Source organism: Sander lucioperca, chromosome 6, assembly GCF_008315115.2.
Source record: "Sander lucioperca isolate FBNREF2018 chromosome 6, SLUC_FBN_1.2, whole genome shotgun sequence".
In the NCBI taxonomy this organism is placed as follows: Eukaryota; Metazoa; Chordata; class Actinopteri; order Perciformes; family Percidae; genus Sander; species Sander lucioperca.
In genome coordinates, this window is record NC_050178.1 from 13,049,614 (window position 1) to 13,072,415 (window position 22,802).

The window sequence follows — 22,802 nt, forward strand, 5'->3', positions numbered from 1 at the left end:
GTAAAAGAATCTCCAAATCAGTATTGAGTTTTGTAAATGTGTGGACAAATCTGTAAATGCATACATAGAGATGCTTGGCTAATAAGTCTAAGCATTTTTGCTCCAAGAGCTGGAACTACAGACAAGTCATCATTTACACCGCAGGCCTCTCTGTCTTTTACACGTGACTTTAGCTAGACTTCTGCTGTGGCAGAGATTTGCAAATGTGTGGAGATTTGTCTGTATCGCTCTTCTCCCACTGTGCCTCAGTAGCAATACAGCCTACATACCACCCGCCGGCGTTAGCAGTGACTTTAAGCGTGACATTGCTGGGCTGCATAGATATAGGCCTAGACGCTACGCTGCATTGTAAACCAGCCAGGTTTTATGTTACTGTATATTGTCTGTTATACTGATGTAAGCTACATTGTTTGAAATGACTTTATGTGGGGAAACTTCTGTTTTGTTACTAGTCGGCGCGCTCTCCTCTCCTCTCCTCTCCTCTTTCAGTCTCCACGGTGGAGTTGTAAATGATGAATTGAATGTATTTGCAGATCTTAGAGCAAAACACTTGGACTTTTCAGCCAATAGCATCTATGTACGCATTTACAGTTTTGTCTACACATTTACAGATCTATGTACACATTTAAAGATTTGTCCACACATTTACAAATCTCAATGCAACTCTCCGGGAACCATCACCTTATCGTGGTGGAGAGGTTTGTGTGTCCCTATGAACCTGAGGGCTGTGTTGTCTGGAGCTTTGTGCTCCTGGTAGGGTCTCCCAAGGCAAAGTGGTCTCAGGTGAGGGGCCAGACAAAGAATGGTTCAAAAACCCTATGAAAAAACGAGGTAGAGATGATGTGACCCTGCCCGGAGGAAGCCCGGGGCCCCCGTCTGGAGCCAGGCCCAGATGGAGGGCCCAGATGTAGGGCCCGTCAGCGAGCGCCTGGTGGCCGGGTTTGCCACGGAGCCCGGCCGGGCACAGCCCGAAAAAGCTACGTGGCACCTCTCTCTCCAACCCATGGGCCCACCACCTGTGGGAGGAACCACTGGGGTCGGGTGCGCTGCCACATGGATGGCAGTGAAGGTCAGGGGCCTCGACGGACCAGACCCGGGCAGCAGACGCTGGCTCTGGGGACGTGGAACGTCACCTCTCTGTGTGGGAAGAAACCGGAACTTGTGCGGGAGGTGGAGCGCTACCAGTTGGATCTGGTGGGGCTTACCTCTACGCACAGTCTCGGTTCTGGAACCATACTCCTGGATAGGGGTTGGACTCTTTTCTTCTCCGGAGTTGCCCAGGGTGTGAGGCGCCGGGCGGGTGTGGGGATACTCACAAGCCCCCGGCTGAGCGCCGCTACGTTGGAGTTTACCCCGGTGGACGAGAGGGTCGCCTCCCTACGCCTGCGGGTTGTGGGGGGGAAAACTCTGACTGTTGTTTGTGCGTATGCACCAAACAAGAGCTCGGAGTATTCGGCCTTCTTGGAGACCTTGAATGGAGTCCTGTATGGGGCTCCAGTAGGGGACTCCATAGTTCTGCTGGGGGACTTCAACGCGCACGTGGGCAATAATGGAGACACATGGAGAGGCGTGATTGGGAGGAACGGCCTCCCTGATCTAAACCAGAGTGGTTGTTTGTTGTTGGACTTCTGTGCTAGTCATGGATTGTCTATAACGAACACCATGTTCGAACATAGGGATGCTCATAAGTGTACTTGGTACCAGAGCACCCTAGGCCAAAGGTCAATGATCGATTTTATAATCGTTTCATCTGATCTGAGGCCGTATGTTTTGGACACTCGGGTGAAGAGAGGGGCAGAGCTGTCAACTGATCACCATCTGGTGGTGAGTTGGGTCAGAGGGTGGGGGAAGACTCTGGACAGACCTGGTAAACCCAAACGGGTAGTGCGGGTGAACTGGGAACGTCTGGAGGAGGCCCCTGTCCGACAGACTTTCAACTCACACCTCCGGCGGAGCTTTTCGTGTATCCCTGTGGAGGCTGGGGGCATTGAACCCGAGTGGACAATGTTCAAAGTTTCCATTGCTGAAGCTGCGGCGGGGAGCTGTGGTCTTAGGGTCTTAGGTGCCTCAACCCTCGAACACCGTGGTGGACACCGGTGGTCAGGGAAGCCGTCCGACTGAAGAAGGAGTCTTTCTGGGATATGTTATCCCAGGGGACTCCGGAGGCAGTTGCAAGGTACCGAAGGGCCCGAAGGGCTGCAGCCTCTGCCGTGAAAGAGGCAAAGCAGCGGGTGTGGGAGAAGTTCGGAGAAGACATGGAGAAGGACTTTCGGTCGGCACCAAGGTGCTTCTGGAAAACCGTTCGCCACCTCAGGAGGGGGAAGCGGGGAACCATCCAAGCTGTGTACAGTAAGGATGGGATGCTGCTGACCTCAACTGAGGAGGTAATAGGGCGGTGGAAGGAGCACTTTGAGGAACTCCTAAATCCGACTAATACGCCCTCTATGGTAGAGGCAGAGCTGGAGGATGATGGGGGATTGTCGTCAATTTCCCTGGTGGAAGTTGCTGAAGTAGTTAAACAACTCCACAGTGGCAAAGCCCCAGGGATTGATGAGATCCGTCCAGAAATGCTTAAAGCTCTGGGTGTGGAGGGGTTGTCTTGGTTGACACGCCTCTTCAACATTGCGTGGAAGTCGGGGACGGTGCCTAAGGAGTGGCAGACCGGGGTGGTGGTTCCCCTTTTCAAAAAGGGGGACCAGAGGGTGTGTGCCAATTACAGGGGTATCACACTTCTCAGCCTCCCCGGTAAAGTCTACTCCAAGGTGCTGGAAAGGAGGGTTCGGTCGATAGTCGAACCTCAGGTTGAAGAGGAACAATGCGGATTCCGTCCTGGTCGTGGAACAACGGACCAGATCTTTACTCTCGCAAGGATCCTGGAGGGAGCCTGGGAGTATGCCCAACCGGTCTACATATGCTTTGTGGATCTGGAGAAGGCGTATGACCGGGTCCCCCGGGAGACACTGTGGGAGGTGCTGCGGGAGTATGGGGTGAGGGGGTCCCTTCTCAGGGCCATCCAATCTCTGTACGACCAAAGCGAGAGCTGTGTCCGGGTTCTCGGCAGTAAGTCGGACTCGTTTCAGGTGAGAGTTGGCCTCCGCCAGGGCTGCGCTTTGTCACCAATCCTGTTTGTAGTATTTATGGACAGGATATCGAGACGTAGTCGGGGTGGAGAGGGGTTGCAGTTTGGTGAGCTGGGGATCTCATCGCTGCTTTTTGCAGATGATGTGGTCCTGATGGCATCGTCGGCCTGTGACCTTCAGCACTCACTGGATCGGTTCGCAGCCGAGTGTGAAGCGGCTGGGATGAGGATCAGCACCTCTAAATCTGAGGCCATGGTTCTCAGCAGGAAACCGATGGAGTGCCTTCTCCAGGTAGGGAATGAGTCTTTACCCCAAGTGAAGGAGTTCAAGTACCTTGGAGTCTTGTTCGCGAGTGAGGGAACAATGGAGCGGGAGATTGGTCGGAGAATCGGCGCAGCGGGTGCGGTATTACACTCAATTTATCGCACCGTTGTGACGAAAAGAGAGCTGAGCCAGAAGGCAAAGCTCTCAATCTACCGGTCAGTTTTCGTTCCTACCCTCACCTATGGTCATGAAGGCTGGGTCATGACCGAAAGAACGAGATCCAGGGTACAAGCCGCCGAAATGGGTTTCCTCAGGAGGGTGGCTGGCGTCTCCCTTAGAGATAGGGTGAGAAGCTCAGTCATCCGTGAGGAGCTCGGAGTAGAGCCGCTGCTCCTTCGCGTCGAAAGGAGCCAGTTGAGGTGGTTCGGGCATCTGGTAAGGATGCCCCCTGGGCGCCTCCCTAGGGAGGTTTTCCAGGCACGTCCAGCTGGGAGGAGGCCTCGGGGAAGACCCAGGACTAGGTGGAGGGATTATATCTCCAACCTGGCCTGGGAACGCCTCGGGATCCCCCAGTCGGAGCTGGTTAATGTGGCTCGGGAAAGGGAAGTTTGGGGTCCCCTGCTGGAGCTGCTACCCCCGCGACCCGTTACCGGATAAGCGGAAGAAGATGGATGGATGAATGCAACTCTGAATACAGATTAGTTTGGGTATTTTTATTTTTACACATTTACACTTGGATTGAGTTACAGTTGCACACTTCTACACACACATTTGCAAATAGTTTTACTACAATAATGTACCCATTCGAGTTTTTCCTCTCTACGCACCTCACGTTTTTGCAGGAGCCCCCTGAACACCTTAAGTTGAAAAAATGATGAAAATGAAAAAAAAAAAAACTTTTGCAAATGTCCAATCAGATGGATTGAGAGTCAGTCCTTCTGTGGCCTTCTACAATAAAAATGTTTAATTTTAATTCTAGGCTTCAACAAAAAATGCAGTGCGGGGCACTTAGCGTTTTGCAACCTGCAAAAAGCACTCTCTCTGATTGGGGACTTAGGGTGTCACATATGTTGTTTATGTTGTACTTTTCCATTTGCTCTATTGTGGCTTGTGTGGAATGTGATTGGACTGAAGCCACTCATTCCTTGGCATCATGCGGTCACTACGAAAACAGAGCAGGACTCATGTTGGCTGAAGCATGACAAGCATGGGAGGCTCAGCTTAAAATGGGTATCAGATGAAGTCCTCATGCTGTCATTTGTAGTACATTCTCAATTATCAGCTGCTAGGAATCTACTGAGGCCCTCGGGGGCCACTTCATGCTTTTATGTAGTCTTGCTTTGCTGATTAGGATTTTTCTTCTATTCCTCTGGGCAAAAAAAATTAAAAAAAAAAGATTAAAAATCGTTGTCCTGTAATCCTGTTTTATCTTTTGTATTCTATATTTAGAGATGGATGCAATGGGTATCAGATTGTATGGCATGAATATTCAAGTGGGCTTTCAACCCCCAACTTCCTCTCGCTTTTAGCTATATTTGTACATGACTCGGTGCTTTTTATGTTTCCTGAATAATAAAACCTTTTATTTATTTATATATTTTTTCACATGTTTTCTATACAATTGTACATAGCACAACAGTGCTGCCATGTACATAAATACACAAATATACAGCACAATATACATTACCTACACAAACGTCTTCTACCCACCCCCCACCCTTCCCAATCCCTATGCATCCTCATAACCTATCTGTACAAGTGTACATTTGGAGTAAAGTGAGCCTACATTTTGCCGCCCACAAACAAAAAGACAAGGTAGGGTATATCCTATACACAGACAAAATGCTACATAAAGAAGCATAAGAAGAAAAAAAAACAAAAAAAGAAAGAAAAAAAGAAAGAAAAAAAATATATAAAATGAAAATTAGCTGATAATATGGCCCCTCAGAAACGCTTTAAGTGTTTCCCAGAGAGTTCCAAATGTGGTCTCCTCTGAGGAGTTTGTGTCCATTAATACCTGTATATGTTCTAAAAAAAAAGATTTGGAAGTAGGTCTGGTGTACTGGCGAGAAGAAGGAATGCTGTTTGGATTTGCAAATCTCCAAGGATCAAATAGACTGTATTCCTCCATTAAATGTTTTTTTTTAATTTTCTTAAAAAGGTTATGAAACCAGGACAAATCCTTGTACGGTATTTTAAAGTGGTCGCCTTGCCAAAGCTTTGCTATTCAATCCAGTAACCACAAGTCAAGCAGTTAAGATGAAGAACAACTGCTGAAGTGTTCCTCTTTTACTCACATGTCTCAGCTGGAAGCCAGTCAGGTCTATAGAAACGCTTGAGATAGCCTCAGATGTACAATTACAATACACAATTACAATAAGGCAAGCCATAGTGTCTGGTGAGTTCATATCACAAAGCCATGTGTAAGGCTGCATACTAGAAACACTGTAATTTTCTTTGCTTCAAGCGTCTCCCCATATGGGATCTTGACTTTTATCCAGCCAGAATACACAATGTCCACAATTAGTAGTAGTTACAGCAATTGCCTTTTACCCTCTTAAAAAGGACCACACCAGTGGTTGTGCACATTTTAGCCCCTTAATTACAATCCTTGTCTACTTTAATTCACAAGTAAGTATTTCACAAACCCTGCTGTTGTGTGTTTTTGTGGACTTTTTCCACCATTCTAGTCTTTAGTCTGGTTATGTCTGAATCACTGCCCATGTATCTGATTTGTTTAGTGATTCAAAAGGTCTGATGTTGTGCCAAATGAAATAGCCACAGCTTGGATAAGATCAAGGCAGCTGTACAAGTTGTCCACTTACAGAAATAACAACGCTGAAAGGCCTTGCACACCCACATTTTCAGTTACAGTATGTTGGCTGATTAGATGCCTGCTGAGGTTGAAGGTGGGACATCATCAGACTCCATGTACTAATAAAGACAATAAAGTATTTGTCTTGCCTAACAGGTGCAGGAAAACAAAAAGGAGAGAGAGGGAAATGTCAGTCAAGCAATGTCCAACACAGTCCTGAGAAGAGGTCTCTATCAGCCAAAATAATTAAGCCAGCCGGACCAGCCATCAAAACAAACAACAGATAAACTCGGATTAGAACACACACACAGGGGATATGTGACTTCCTCTTCTGCTCAGGACGCCATTACTGTACTTGTTTGCTGCTATATTTATGTTCTGAATGTCGAGTGCAGCCCCTTTAAATGAAAATCTTTGAGATTATTACTTTAAATCTGTCAGGCAGAATGATTAAAGTGAAGAGAAATGACAAATGTTTCACTACATTTTTGTAGTTTTCACTACAAAATGTGCCTTCATTCTTTGATAGTATGAAAATAAATTGGTTGTAAAACCTGTGAGTTGTGTAATTCATCACAGTTAGCATAAAGTATACATTAAAAGTTCCGTGGGCGGGAGATCACGTGACCGTCAACCGCAATGGCTGCAAGAAACTAGGCTCTCGCACTCACCTCTGCATTTCATTAAATAACCAGGTCTATTACTTTTTCTTCGACACCAAATCGTTTTGTCTGTTGTCATGGTGACTCAGAGAAACACCTGCAGATGCGAAAGGGCAGGTCTCGTTGTCACCTAAATTATCTGCTCGTACAGAGAAATCTGCTAGCATGGCGGCGGCTAATAGAGCGATAGCTAACATGCAACTGATGTTAGCGCAATCCCTAACATGGAGGACTTAATCGCTCAGGTCTTGGAAAAGCAACAACGTATGCTTGAATCAGTGATCTACAACGCAGTGAAGAGAGTGTTAGTGGAAATTAATGCCTTGCTGCAGCACATCAGGGCAGAACCTGAGATGCAGGAAATTACGGTACATGATCCAGAGCAACCTGACTGAGTCACATTCACGATCCAGCAGCTTCGGGAGCTTGAAGGGACACAACACGAGCTACATGCTGAAGGCAACTCAGACTCGCTTGTCTGCCCGGCCGCCCTGGGAGCGACCCACGGAGGGAGAGAGTTCACCTTTTCTGTCCGGAGTTGGATATGGAGGACGGCGCGACATACACACAAGCTGCTCTGCACCGCGGCCTTTTGCCAGACAACGGAACCAGAAGACGGTGGTGGGATTTCGCGTTCAGTGCCGGGGCCGAGGCTGGCAGACCCAGCGGCTGTGGACTAACGGTATCTGGGCTACTGTACCAAGTTTGTAAAAAATAAAATTTGCACTTGTAAAAAATATTCACACACATGTGATCTGAATTTAAAGTCATACAAAGAAAAAAAACATGAGAGCTTGTAAAAAAAATCTGAACTTGTAAATTGAAATTTGCACTTGTAGAAAATGTTCACACACCTGTATTCTGAATGTGAAGTTACAGAAAAAATATTCACAAATGTGCAAATTTTATTTTTACAAGTGCAAATTAAATTTTTACAAGTGCAAATTTTAACATACAAGTTCAGATTTTTTGTTCTGCAAGTTCTCACATTGTATTCTACAAGCTCTCCCTTTTTGCACCATATTTACCTTCATAGATGCTGTCTGTTCAGCTTATAGTCTGTTTGATACTTCAACTAGATTGGTGTGTTTGTCACATAGCTTATTTCAGAAATTGATTTTCACATAGCCTATTTCAGAACTTTGTGGCTGGTTGAGACCTAGTTCTAGGGTTTTTGTAACATTGTTCATGTTTAACATAAGAGTTCACTAGACCTGTTTCAATTAACCTGTGACTTAAGACAGGAGGTGCAGTTTTGAGGTGCAGTTTTGAGCTAGAGTTTTGCACGAGCTGCGTTTGATGTGGTCACGTATCTTACAGATAGGGGAGGGGGTCTGCGGTCTCAGAGGGTTTGGGGATTTATTTTATTTTTTATGTTTTTTACCACACCTTGCTCAGAGCTAACAGTTCACCCTTTGCTACAGATTTGTCAGCGAATTCCGGTAAGGTACTCAAGACATGTATGCGTGTACATTTTGAAGATGGCTGAGCTTTCAATCCTTTTAGTTAACATCAGGGGGCTAAACGGGCCGATCAACGAGCTAAATTCCTGGACTATTTAAGAAGGAAATACATAGACGTGGTGCTTATACAAGAGTCACATTTACGTAAAAGAGATGTAAATCGTCTACAAAATAAATACTTCAAGGTTGCTGTCTCATCTAGTAACGACACCAAAACCAAGGGCTCCATTGTGTTACTGTCACGGAAATGCACACTCGCCGTAGACAAAAGCAGTAAAGACTTAACAGGCAGGATATCTTATATATGTACCACGATAAGGAGTAGGAAAAAAGCCTTTGTTTCGGTATATGCACCGTCTATATATGATGAAAGTTTTTTCCCGTGCCTAACCAATGAACTGCTCTCTCTCAATGAATATTCACTAATTATAGGGGGAGACATGAATGCAGTACTAGATTTAAATCAGGATAGATCAGGGGTCAATCACACAAAAGCCCAGAAACATATATCAGACATGTTTAGAGCAGTTGTGGAATCCCACCATCTTACAGATATATGGAGGATGCACAACCCTACTAGCAAGGATTACAACTTCTTTTCCACACGTCACCTCACCCACTCCCGCATTGATTATATTTTGTGCTCTAGTGAGCTTAAGACAATGTTCCACACGATAGCAATAGAACCAGCAATTCTGTCTGATCACAATGTGCTGATAACCACATTCCGTTGTGATGAGAAATTTAATAATTCCCTTCCCCAGAACACAGCTTTTGATGCAGAATTTAGAACCAAACTGGCTGAATTTATATCAATTAATACCAACTCAGTTTCTGATCCTGTATATACATGGCAGGCAACTAAAGGATTTATTAGAGATTTCACATCCTTCATCCTTCATCCTCAACTTGAAGAGGAAAAGAGAGGCAAGGATAGCGGAGTTGGAAGAATGCTGTAAATCGTTAGTGCAGTCTCTTAAGACTTGTTTTTCTAAATCTACACATACTCTTCTAGTCACAAGTTGAACAGAGCTGAATGATCTGCTAAGGAGAGCTGAGTTCATAATGCACAGAGTGAGGCAAAATTACTATTGTGATGGCTGTAAACCAAGAAATTGCTTGCTCTGAAATTAAAACAAAGCGAATTCAGAGCTACTATCAACAGCATCCGCACAGACCGAGGTATCTCAACAAATCCTAAGGATATCAGCGCCACTTTTCAATCCTTCTACTCAAAGTTGTATGAGTCCTCCTGCAACCCAGATGCAGGTGCCAGAAGTTCCTAAATTAACTAAACCTGCCTCTTCTTGACCCAGAAGAGGCAGAAGAACTGGGTCAACCTATAATGTTAGAGGAACTTAAATCAGCATTAAAAACAGTTAAAAAAGGGAAAACACCAGGGTTGGATGGAATTCCATCAGAACTTCTTCTACAGTATTTTGACAAATTAGGACCTACCATTTTACAAGCTTCAGCCATAGAGAAGGGTACTTCCCACCAAAAAACCAACATTGCGCTAATTTCCGTTATGCCAAAAAAGGGCAAAGATCTTACACCTGCTTGGGAGACAGAAGAAAATTTGGCTAACCGGCTCAACTGCAAGCAAGAAAATGATAGCCCAACGCTGGCTCCCCCCTCATTCGCTTTGTATAAAACAGTGGTTGGCGTATTTTCTGAACATAGTTACTACAGCAAGGATTAACAAAGCCAAACCATCGACTATCAACCTATGGAAAAACACAGCAGCACAAATATCAGACCTAATGACCTCAGCGCCACAAGAAATAGAGGAAAGTGACAAGGTGCGATTTCCGTTTGTTTATTTGTTTTTTTCCTCGAGACCGCAGAGGGTGGGAGAGGGTTTTTGTTCTTGTTCAATTTGTGTTCATCTGTTCTGTATTTTCAATGAAAAATAAAAACAATAAAAAATTGATCTTAAAATGTTCCGTGGACGATTTTTCGAATCAGTCTACACTGAAACTCAAGCAGGCAGCGGCTGCAATATGTTACCATAATGTAACAATGGACAAAAGTAAGTTTCATACTGTAAACAAACATATGTAAATGAAATCCAATGGCAAATCGCAAAGTTTGCTAAATATATAAAAATAGAGCTTCAATGAAGCGCTGGAGGAAATTGATATATAACATCTATAATACTGTCATATGAGATTACAGTTAAAGTTTTCGAACTTTAAAGCTACTTAAGGTGGAACATTAGGAAAGCTAATGTCATTTTTTCAAAAGATTGTTTTTATGAAGATGAAAGTAATCTCAACATTTCAGATACTAGTATGATCTCTGTTGTTGCTTACTTTATTTTTAATAAAGCTGTAGAAATAGCTTGCATATGAAATATAGTAAATAAAATGCTCTCAGTAGAAGTGCTTCATTGGCAGTTGTTTACCAGAGCCTCGGTTAGAGCCTTCACTGACAGCTGGATGTAATGGAAAACATTTGCACTTGTCCTGCTGTAGATATATATCTTGATCGACCCTGAAAAGTTCTGACTGTGCCATCAAAGCATCACTCAACACCACTGACATCAAGTCGCTTATCAAAACACATCACCTCAACCTCTCTGAACAGTGTGCTGCAGCTCGATGCTTCCCATCTCAGCTCCTCCCTATCTCTCTCCCTCTCTTTCATTTGGCCACTTTTACTTGTGTGATGATGTTTTGTATTAATCAATCTCTCTATTTCTGTATCAGGGACCCTATCTTCAATCTGTGTCATGATCTCCAGCACTTTTGATCTGCCGAGGGCATGGTTGAATCATTGGGGAAGAAAAAAATAGTAGCGTGTTGGAATTCAGAGCCTGTGACAGATCAAACTAAGAAAGCAAGGCATGGCTGACAGCTATGGGGCTGCTGCATAAAAGAAGCAGTGAGGCCGCAAGAAGATGCTAATTCTCCCCTTTTCAGTGTAGAGATCCTTCTCTGGGCAAAAATGGAGACGGTGACCCTCCTGCTTTGTAAGATACTCCAGTGGTTCCCAACCTTTTTGGTCTGAGGTACCCCCACAGCCCTGTCAGATCAACTCACATACCCCTTCATTTATACCCTATTCATTAAATAAAAGTGGATATTGTTAATTTTTTTCCATACAATTGAACTGTCAATATTAAGGTTGGTTTGGTCAGCAATCGTACAACTACTACCCAGAGTGAAGCGGTTTAGTTAATCATTTGAATTGTTTGGTCATTACTTTTAGCTATTTATTTGGACCATTTATTCATTGCTTTTAGCTACATGTTTTATATAACTGCAACATATAGTGTTAAGGTGTTGTGTGATATATGATATCTATTTTTTTTTCAATCAAATTATAATTTCTTTTTTCAAAATAAGCTACTCTACAATCTTTCCGCGAGCCCACTGGCAACTGCAGAAGCACCCCTTCTGGGGTACAAGTACCCCTGGTTGGGAATCACTGATCTATTCAGCTGTGCATTTAATAAAACACACAATGATCCACAACCTGATTGCGGATGCTTGAATACTTAGTTATATTTGGAAAGAATTTATATGACAGGGAATAAACCTCATACCTAATGTTAATAAATCTAGATCAAATGTTTTGTATTCATAAGTATTTTTATCATTAACTATTAAACTGGCTATTTCTTTGGATGCTATGCTGAATACTTTTGTCATTCCCTCACGCACGTTTCTGGACCTGGACCATCATAGTCTCTTATTGTTTGCAAGGGGAGAGGTGAACATGTTTTAATTATCTTTCACTATGCACCCTCCAGGTCCCATCAGCCCTCTGAGGGCAGCCAGAACATGGGCTTATCCCTCTGCAGCTAAGGCCAGAAAGAATCAGACCCAGGCCATGCATTCTGCACATATTTCCATTTAGTCAGCTGCAAATATGGCTTGTCCCCAAAAAAATTCTAACAAAAGATTTCTCAGTGGTTTACAGTAGTATCAGATGTACTTAAAAACATACTAAAAGTTTACCAAAGTTTGACTCCAAGAAAGGCCCCATTTTCAAAATGGCGGCCGTCAGGTCCTTAAAATGACCATTACTCCTTTGTATTCCTCCTAGACCAGGAATACTGGTGACTGATACATGTTTTGACCATGTAATATTCTAATTGGCATATTTGCACAATAGATAAGTGATTACAAGTACAATTATATATTAAAGCAATTGGTTACAAGCATATTTATGTGAAAACTAAGGGTGAATACAATTACATACAATTTAATAATACAATTTCCCTTAAGTAATTGCATATTTATCCTTTCTCATATCGTTTGAATAAATTCATTAGAACTGTGTGGTAGTGTAAAATTAGTCAAAACAGGGCTTCCATGTGAAGGCTCAGTACCGCTAACCCCATTTATTTTTTGTCTTTTATTTTTTTAAATATTTTTCTATAATGCGTTTTGGTTTTTTTTGCCTTTTGTTTTTTATACTTTTTTAATACTTTTCTTATTTATACATATCTTTTTCTATTTTCTTCAGTTGTTTCCTCTTATTTAGTTTATTTTTGATACTTTTTTTGCACTGTGACCTTCACTAGATTTACCATTAGTCGTCACACTCTTCCTCCCATAGAGGTTGATTATAGTGATTCTCACAATTCCCAACTTGACATGGTCCACAAGCAGGCAGGCATGGTAGTCCATGTGCCCTGCAACTGCACCGTTGTGATCGGCAGGCAGTTGTGCAATTACAGTGGATCATCTGCAGGAGGCTTTCTAGGGCAGCAGTCTTACTGGTCATAATTGGCAGGAACCGGTTGTCCACCAGTTTCCATCCCCAATCCACTGTGTTCATGTCACCTTCCTTTCCAATCCACACCATGATCTGGAAGTAAACTCTTTGGCAGTGGTATTTGGTTGAGGACTCAGTTGGAGACGTTATGGGGTAACAAATGATTTGGCGGTAATGATTTTCTTGCTAAAAAGGTTGTAGCGCAAAGAGGCAAGTGAATCGGTACTCTTTCTGCCAAACAACACTGCCATTGCCTTGGTCCCATGGTCCTTTATGACATCCCTTGCTTGTTGTGGGAGCAGAAACACATTTGCACAGGACTGGAACGTTGATTCACCATTCACAAGTTTCTGGATTGCTGTCTGTTTGCCAACACTAAAAGTGCGTGAAGTTGTATCACATCCTGTGAAGGCATGAATATACAGCAACTGGGAACACAAGTCACTACCCAGGACTTGTTTCATCTCACTGATGTTGTACACTTTAGTAGCTTTGGACTTGAACGAAAATAGAGGCCTCTATTGTTTGTCCCAGCATAGTAGAGGAGAAGAATGAGTAAGTCTGTATCCTCCCCTATAAAGGTTGTGGGCTGATGTTCTGAGGCCTTGACTGCAGCTTTGACGATGTCCACGTCTGCATCACCTGATGCATTGATAGCAGTGCAGCTCTTCTTCTCCAGCTCATCTGTCATAAGATTGATAAGTCCTTGTTTGTTGCAAGATCTGGAAAGGAAATTCCTCAGTCCCTGCATTGAAGTTAACGATGGGGTGAGTGTTTTCACCACGTCTCTGATACGTATTTTCTTTGATGGAAGGACCTTCGTTATAACCACTGGTGGAGGAAGTACTGAATCTCAGTACTTTAGTAAAAGTACAAATAACCAGAGACATATTTACTTTAGTAAAAGAAGTATCACAATGACAACCCTACTTAAGTAAAAGTAAAAAGTACCTGATTTTAAATGTACTTTAAGTATTAAAAGTAAAAGTACTTGCATAACGATTTATTCTCTTAATCTTATTTGCATATTGCCATTTTAAATGGTAATATGCAAATAAGAAAAAAAGTTGGTTAGTTCGTTAGTTCGTTAGTTTGCACCTTGGTCAGTGAGGGCACTGTGTCTAGCGACCCGTGATTTACAAAGAGGTGGTTCAGTTATTTTGATGCTGAACTTGGACAGTATCCATACTGTCCACTACCACAAACAAGGCCTGGCTTTTAAAAAAAGTTCCTATCCTAACCAGCATAAAACGGAAATATGTTGTTAGCATTGGAATGCGGTTGGTTTTATTCATGGATGTATTTTAAGACAGTTTTATTTCCTTTAACCATGGGAGTGTAAGCAAATAAAGTGTGTGAAGCAGCAGATGGCAACTATGTTTTAAAAACGGGAATAATAAAAAACAAACATTTTCATTTTCACTTTTACCGGAGGCTTTATTACCGAGGGTCAGCGGTGCTGCGCCCGGGCTCTGAAGCACCGGAGCTGGCTTGGAAGCCGATGAAGTATCGGCGGTACCCCATATATATCTATGGCAACCATACTTCACTGTTGAGACAAACGTGTGACGGTCAGGAAGACGTTTTGGCAGGGGGAAAAACTGATCAGAAAATGTAACAAAAATGTAACGGAACGTTGTAGAAATGTAGTGGAGTACAAAGTATAGATAATTGCTGCAAAATGTAACAAAGTAAAAGTCAAAAGTATGCACTATTGATTCTACTTGAAATTCTAACTGAAAAATGTACTTAAGTACAAAGTATTTGTACTTCGTTACTATGGGCTGAAATATGTGCCACCAGAAACTGAATTTGAATCATTCATATTTGAATTTGAATTGCTAAACTTGAATAACTGCATTAAAAAACTGAATTTGAATCACATAATTTGAAATTGTATTGCTTAATTTGAATCATTGCATTGAAAAACTGAATCTGAATAGTATAATTTGAAATTGAATGTATTCGTTTGGAACTGAAGTCCAATCAAATTTGATCCTCACTGAAAATTCAACTCTCTATATATCTTCACATTCAGTTCTCACAATTCGGATTCAGATCACCAAATTCAATTTCAAGTTACTGAGACAGACATCCGGGTAGTTGGAGGATGAAGGAAGAGCAATCGAGCGCAGATCGATAGATAGAGTTCAGTGGCCAAGATACGCCGTACTCCTCTTCGGCCAATCAGCACCTAAGTTCTGGAGTACAGAACCTGCCATGAAACGAGGAAGAAGTGCTTGCCTCGCCTTTATTACATTACATTACATGTAATTTACCTGACGCTTTTATCCAAAGCGACTTACAATTGCTCTATATGTCACAGGTTGCACGCCTCTGGAGCAACTAGGGGTTAAGTACCTTGCTCAGGGACACATTGGTTGATGTATCGCAGTGGGAATCAAACCCAGGTCTCCCACACCAAAGGCATGTGTCATATCCACTGCGCCATCACCACCCCTTGACCCAGAGACTCATATATATATATATATATATATATATATATATATATATATATACATACATATATATATATATATATATATACATACATATACAATGCTGTTCATTGGAACGAATGTGTCAATAGAGCTGGCATCTTGGCGTGGGGAAGCCACTGATCTACATTGACGCTGATGTCAATGTAGGCAAAGTTTTAACGGAAATAAAATCATAAATCGTCAAAATCTCATACGATTTTCTAGTTTTTTTAGTTCGTTCCAAAGGTCAGACATGTATTTATGATCGAGTCCAGAGAAAATTTAAGCTTTTGATATTAATATAATTCATGTTCAAAATATAATGCCTAGTGCTAGTAGGCCTAGGTTTATTAGTCATACCTAATACATACCTAACCTAATACATGTTAATTAATTAACATGTATTATAACATTTGAGTGGTATTGGTTTACTTTGTATATCAGCAAGGCTGCAATACAATGTGATGTAAGAGCCAGTCCCCTGAGTTTATACATGTTTCCATATTAAAACACAAAATAGTTAATTATTATTTGAGTCTATTTTTATCAACTCTAATATCTGATCGTTTCTTACAGCGTTTATAAAAATATTAAAGTGAGTTTTGTTTGTGATTTAAAAGTGTAGCTTTATAATAATGTACAGTAACAAACAAAACAAAGAGACTTATTAATGTGTTAATCCAAAGAATATTTATTATAATCAGTTCACAGATCTGAGTCCAAACAGAAACTTCACCCTTCTGAACTAAGAGTTTCTGCTTCAATGTGAAGTTTAAACAGACTGAAATGTCCAGGCTCACTCCTCCACTATTGATTCATTTATTTCTGCGTGTATTTATTTATTTAACGAGCCTGAAAGTCAGGTTTCGTCGTCCACAGTCCGAGTCCCGCCAGACTCCCTTTAGGAAACCTGTGATTTAAACTTCAACAGGCTGTGACGGTCCGCTCCAGGACAGTTTTGTTAGATTTCTTGCTTAAGAACTCAGTGACTACCTGCTCTTGTTGGGGCTTGTTGGCTTTACAGAAGATTTCCTTGCCTTCGAACAGGGCTGCAGGAAATGAGCAGAGCTTATAGCTCATTACATCTTCCAGTGAAAACTGTCCTTTTGTTAGATTTCTTGCTTGAGAACTCAGTGACTGCCTGCGCTAGTTGGGGCTTGTTGGCTTTACAAAAGATTTCCTTGCCTTTGAACAGGGCTGCAGGAAATGAGCAGAGCTCATAGCTCATTACATCTTCCAGTGAAAACTGTCCAGTTTTCGACATGATCAGGAACCGTTGGAACAGCAAAGCAGGATCAGTGGTTCGATCTTGGGCAACTTTGATGGTGGAGTCATCTGCAAGGGTTTTTGCCCGGTCTTTCCGTTTGAAGGATATTCCAAAAACGGGTTTTCCAATCATCTTTTCAATGTCTCAAACTCATGCACATTCACCTCCTCTTTGGCAACAACACCAGTTACAATGTTTCTCAGAGATGGGTCTGGAGAGAATGGTGTGCAAATGCTAAACTTTTCCTTGATCTTTTCTAGATCAGAGTGATCTCTTTTCATCCTTGCTTCTGAGGATTCTCGGTGCTGCTCGCTGGTCATGTAGGTGAGGTCATTGAATTCCTGCATGGCGTTGTTGTATTCAGATGTGATGGGTGTAAACATGGTCCACAATGCTCACATTTCTTCAGTCATTCCACTTCCATGGGTCAAGCCTCCACTGCTTTTCAAGGATCACATCAATGTCTGCTCGATGACAAGGTCAGAGCTACCCAACCTGCCAGCCTGCCCAGTACTGGTTAAATAACTTTTACATTGAATGTCAAGTCTGTGTTTTAGCAAAAAAAAAAAGGGTATGTGTCCAAAAACACATACTGAGTAGGAGTTACATGACATAGGCTAAACCATTTACATCTCTGGTTCACCCCAAACAAAGATAAAACCTTACAGTAATCTCACAAAATCATGTATTCCATAAGTATGTAATCATGTCAGTGCAAATTAGACAAGTCCAATGGCTTCATAGACCCAGACAACATGGGGTTAGACACCAAGATTACTTGGCTAGGTCAAATATTGAAGGATTTAGGATTTTTTAAGGGCGTCCTGCCCATCTTGGACACCATCTTGAAAATTACACCTTGTGGTCAAACTTTGGTAAACTTTTAGTATGTTATTAAGGACACCTAATACTACAAAAAACCTTTTGTTAGAATTTTTTGAGGGTTAAGTGTTTTTTTTTTCATATATGCAGTCGCCTAATTTGGTTTCTTCAATTGCCCTTCGTACAGCCTTGCAGACATGAATATAATAGCCTAAAATGTCCTCCAAAATGTGCAGGGTGAACTCGAAAGTTATACCAGCCATATTGGACAATTTTAAGGAAGGACAAATTTGCAATAAAGTCAAAGAGGGACATGCAGAGAAAATGTACATACTAATAAGACGAACATGAGACCAAACCTTTACGTAAAAAAGTCCACCCTTATCCATAATTAGCTCACAACAAAACAAAAAAACAGTTTGAATCCCTTCAAAGTAATGACATAACCCATAATGACTATTCTTTAAAATTAGAGACATAATGGATTGTTTTAGGGTTGGCAGCTAGTCAGTCTGTTGTTGCAGAATTTAGTAAAAACATTTAGCTTGTTGCCATGGCAGTGACTTCTTTGTGTTGTCTGTGTCAGCCAAACTCCTTTTATTCAATGCGTTCAACAACTGTTAGCCATTGATAAGGTAGCACTTTTTATTTTCTGCTCTGCTGTCTCTTATGGTACTGTCACAGGGTAGGCTACACATACTAAAGTCTCCCATTCACTGTCAATGAAATTGCTTCAGAGAGAGTTGGTTGATGGCGTCACAGATTACTGTCTGACAACATTTTCCAACTCTGGGACAGACTTCTGCATGTTCATGCAAGCATAAAGAAAAGTATGTCCTCTCCTTTTACATTTTACTTGACCCACGAGAACAGCTGTAGATTACAGGTAGTTTTGGTTTTTGATCTGACTAGGTGTGCGTAGTCATCTCCTTCCAAACATTCACTACACACACAATAGTCTACCAGATGGAGTTAACCTAGGCGGATATGGAAAAATGTCTATTTTCCTAGCAAAATATATAGGGGGATACAGTACACATTCTTTCTGACTGCATTTTTAACCTGCCACATTGACTATCTATAATGCACACTCTCTGCCCTACTAACAAACATTTTATTTTGTATATAATTCAGATCATACCATCGTGATGACTTTTCCTGGGAAAATAGAAACTCCATATTCATCAAGGTTATTAGGTATGATCTGATGTACACACAAAATCAAAAAATATTTGATGGTAGGGTAGAGACATGTGCATTATAGAAAAGGACTGCATTTTTTTGGCAGACCAAAAATGCAGTCTGAAAGAATGTGTATACCCCTATTGCCTTTGCTAGGAAAATAGAAACTTCTCCATATTCAATAAGATTATTTGGCATGATCTTAAGTGCACACAAAGTAAAATACTTGATGGTAGGGCATTATCTGTTCATTATAGAGAGGAGATACATTCTTTGGCAGACCGAAAATGGAGAGAATGTGTATCCTATTATAACTTTTGCTGGAACAGAAGAAATTTCTCAATATTCACCAAGGTTATTATTATCTGAAGTATATACAAAATAAAAGAATTAATGGCACACTGCATGTCCAGCCTGGTAGGACAAATACCTTAACCGCTTTGTGTTATAAAAAGCGGGCTGCTGTTGGCCTAGTCTGGCTCAATGGATGTACATTGCTGGGATAAACCCTGACATCCGGCGTGTCCCTCTCCCTCCCATTCTGCTATAGATTTTTCAATGGCACTGTTGCTGCATCAAGGGCTTAGCGCCACACATGACGTTTGTTATTGGTTTAAAGAAAAACAAACAAGCCAGAGCTCCTATCCCAGAATAGATAAGCAGTGTACCCTGACCATACTCCGCCCTGACACAGCTCTGTAGAGATAAGTCTAGCAATGCGAGACTACTGTTTGTCTGAACTTGGCCTTTGGCAGTTCCTTTTTTTTTCCGGAAAGTTGTCCAGAAAGAAGATTTCTATGTAGTTAGCAAAAAAATAGGCTTATTGCTTGCCCCAATCAGAGCATGTGAGCGCAGTGGAGTGCGAGCGAGCATGGAGCAAGAGTGGGTTGATTTCTCTCCGGTATGGCTAACACCATGAGTTCGAAGCATGCCAGAGCCCTGTGTTACTGCAGCACAGTATATGCAGTAGGGGTGTGAATCTTCACGATTTGATTACAATTATCCTGTCAACGATTCGAATCGATACCGATGCGTCACCTCCTCAATATTATTATATATTGCTACACATGGTTTTCATCAACAAATTCGAGCAGTCAGATATATATGAACTCCCCTTTTTGTTGTATCTGCTCTTAAAAAATACACTTCCTGAATGTAGCGGAGTCTGAATACAGCAGACAACAGACAAAAGGCAAAAACAAAAAAGCAGCAAGTAGTAGGTAAAAATTGATTATGGTCTGTCACTGCATCGATGCAGAATCATCCGCATCGCGATGCATCGATGCAATGCTTAATTTCAACGCCCCTAATATGCAGATAAACTGCGTCCACCCTCCCTCCTGCTCCAGGCATGAAGGGCACGAATCTGATACGCTGCTTTGTTTATTTTTTGGGAGCGGGTGGTGAGCGATTTAAGTGGAGCGGGGTGAAATCTGAGTTAGGCGCAGAGTGCTATTGAGCAGAGCGGCCTAGCGCGGGGGAGGGGAACGAACAGCTTTGTCAGCGAGGAGTGGAAATTCTCACCGCTCCACTCCGCTCACATGCTCTGGCCCCATTATACATTGTTTTGCGAGTTTGAGTCCATATTCTCCCAATCTCTACAATGGAGGTGGCGAGTGCTAAATGGTTAGCCTAATGGCTGTTGCTGTGTACGAGTCGTATGGGCAGGGGGAGGATTTGCATGTTTGCAACTTGCAAGCATTCATCTCATCAAACAATTCAAGGCGGTATTATGATTGAAAGGTTGGTCGGCTGAGGGTTAAACTGACAATATAGCAGTATATTCATTAAATATGGGTTTAATTACCCTGTATGAAGGTGTCCCTGTTTGTTGGCCCTTCAAGAAGCATGTATTGTTAAGCGCCAAGTTGGATTCTTTACTGATATATTGACCTTTTCAGTAAAATATGATGAAATATGAATACAAATGACTCATTTGTTTTCATGACTTGATTTATGATTTAAAAGCTTGAAACTGGTAATTACTACAATGTGACATGAATGAACATGTTGTTGCATTCTCGTCTCTAATGAGGCTGCTGCTGGTGTAGAAACTGAAATCTCTGCCTCTTCAACAATGAATTCTCCCTACTTTGATGCAGAATGAGGAGTGTAGAAATCCGGTTCCTTGCTGTGTTACAGTAAATGTTGACTAAACCATGAACAATAAAAGGAATGAGGAGTTACTTACACTTGAAAGCACATCAGGGTCACGTCAGGGACATTCTCGTCATAACTGAGTGTTTATTATGGCAAATACAATATTGGGGCTAAAACAACAAACAGTAATAGTGGAATTATTATTTCGAGAGGCCTCTGAGATCCAGTGGAAAGTTTAAATCTAATAAAACGTATGACAATAAGAGAATGGAATGTCCTCTGGGTCTCTATCAATTTCTACACCCCTGAATAGCTAGCGGGTAGTGCAATTATCACCAAAACAATTATAGTGTTTGTTATCGGTTCAAAATCTTAGATCTTAGTTTTACTAATAGCCTATGCATGAGTTGTGAGAATCATGATTCAATGTAGGAAAGGTAGAAGTAGCGTGATATTATCATATGGCCGCAAAATGAGGGCTTGTTGGATGGTTGGCCGTACAAAATGTGTGACTATGAATGTGGAGATTAGGGTTTGCATCCTGTCTCCCACTAACAATCAATTATTTTTTTTAATTAACTGTAGTGTTTGTTGCCTACCTTAAAACAAAACATAATACAGAGGTTGAACTTCAATTACAGTAGCTACATTTTCAGCATGTGTGGAAGTGTTTTTCAGCTTCACCCTGAATACCACAAAATTCAATAATCAGAACATGATGATGAGAATGTATGACCTTCTCAAGACCATGAAAGGAAAAACTTAACTTTTGGAGCAAACATGATTACAGACCTTACATTTGTCTGTCAAATAAATGGTCATTGTCAAACTGAAAGTTTTTGGCTGCAGTTTTGACATTTGCACTCAGCATGTAAACTGTTCTGTAAATTGGGCACGGATGTATTTATTTTAATTTAGCTGGAGACACCCAACACTTCTTAGAGACATAATAGTAAGTGACACAAGCTGCATTTTTTGGAGTTTTTTGACACAACCGAAATGTGTTTTATCTGAATAACAAATGATAGATGTGTTTGCAGATCATACTGTATTTCCTTGTGGAAGCAGGTATACAGAGAAAAAGGGGGACCGAGCCTTGGGGAACACCACAAGTCAAAAGGGGTCTTTGAAGAAAGGGGGCATAACCAATAACGGGCCTTTGCTGTATGTCATCAACCCTCTCTCCCCCATTTCCTGTGTATCTGTACTATTTAATATAGAAACCTAAAAATAAACTTTCGTAACAAAAAAGTAATGCCGTTATATGCAAGCCGAAACTCGGACTTGGATTTTTCTTGAAAGCAGCAATGAGGAGGCTGATAGTAGGATATTACTCCATGTTTCACATACTGCACTTCATGGATGATAAGATTACTCTTGATTGAAATGTTGTTGTGCTAGCTGTTTCTTGAACTTTGGCTTGCATTCGGAACAGGCAAACATTTCAGAGACCTTGCATCACATGATATTTCAGCCTTAAATCTAAAAAGGCATGTGCACTCCCAATGTTGACACACTAGACGTGACACAGCTTTGAGATATCTCAAAATGCAATATAGAGCATGGAGAGATTTGTGATCATTCATACAGTTTGTATTACTTTACTGTGTACGTTTTTATATAGTTTCACAAAGATTTTTATAGTATTTCTAACCTGAAAAAGAAGTGCAATGAGTAAGTGCAGTGCATCGGTACTTGTCAGCAGTGATTTGCTTTATGAGCCAGAACAGCAATTGTAACGTTACCGACTAACACCGGTCCATAGCGAATTCCAAACTAATTATGTCACCTACTGACATAACAAGGGCAAAATATGACATGAGACAGCCTTCGTCACACTCACACCACCGGTTCTGGGTTTGTCCTCTAAATTTAAAATCATGATCATACATGATCTCTCCAACTGTCATGTATGAGATCAGTGTAGATAAAAATATGA